Raw genomic sequence first — 912 nt, forward strand, 5'->3', positions numbered from 1 at the left:
TATGTTTTGGAATTATAGCCAAAAAGTATCACCTTGGTTTCCTCAGACCATAAAACATTTTCTCACATGCGTTTGGGATATTTCAAGTGTCTCTTTGCAACATGTGGCATAGCTTGAATGTTTTTCTTTGCAAGATAAAGGTTCCATCTTGTCACTCTATCCCATAGCCCAGATAAATAAGGAAGATAGGCAATGTTGCATGTACTAGACAGACAGTACTTGCCAGAAATTCATGCAGGTCCTTCAATGTTGCTGAAGGCATCTTGGCAGAGATTATTTTGTACTGCCGACCTGGTTGCAGAGAGCAGAGTAAAACAAGGCTAAATACAAGCAAATACAAATAAATACATTATACAAAATACTGTACAATGTGATGCACAGACAAAACATATAATAATAATAATAAAAACACAATAATAAATAACCAGACAAAATCTTCAATCAAACACCATAGCTCCCTCCCTCCACATTGCCACTCCACATTTAGGAGGTGCAGTCCCATTCCCTCCTGTTGCACATGTTGTTTGAAGCTTGGCTGTAGATGAGAGAGGAGTAAAAAGAAATGCCTTGCCTTTCATTTAAACATGAGTTTGGATGTGATTGGTTAATTCACAGCCACATCCCCAGTTTTAAGTGCGTGTGTGTACTTGTGCAACCACATTATCAGTTATTTTTACTTACCCATCTTTAAATGATTTGTTTTCAGTTTAATGGTACAGGTTGCACATCACATTTATGGTGGATTTTTTTTAAAAGTATGATTTATCTTGGTCCTATTTTAACATGACAAAACCTGGCATTAGAAGTGAACAGGTATGTCTCTTTAGATCCACTGTCCATGACTATCTTGTGTTTTCCCTCACCCCGTCGAGCGGGGTCGCTGTTGTTTCCTAACTCACCCAATCCAGGGGA

The sequence above is a fragment of the Phyllopteryx taeniolatus genome, chromosome 20 (genome assembly GCF_024500385.1).
Source record: "Phyllopteryx taeniolatus isolate TA_2022b chromosome 20, UOR_Ptae_1.2, whole genome shotgun sequence".
Taxonomy (NCBI): Eukaryota; Metazoa; Chordata; class Actinopteri; order Syngnathiformes; family Syngnathidae; genus Phyllopteryx; species Phyllopteryx taeniolatus.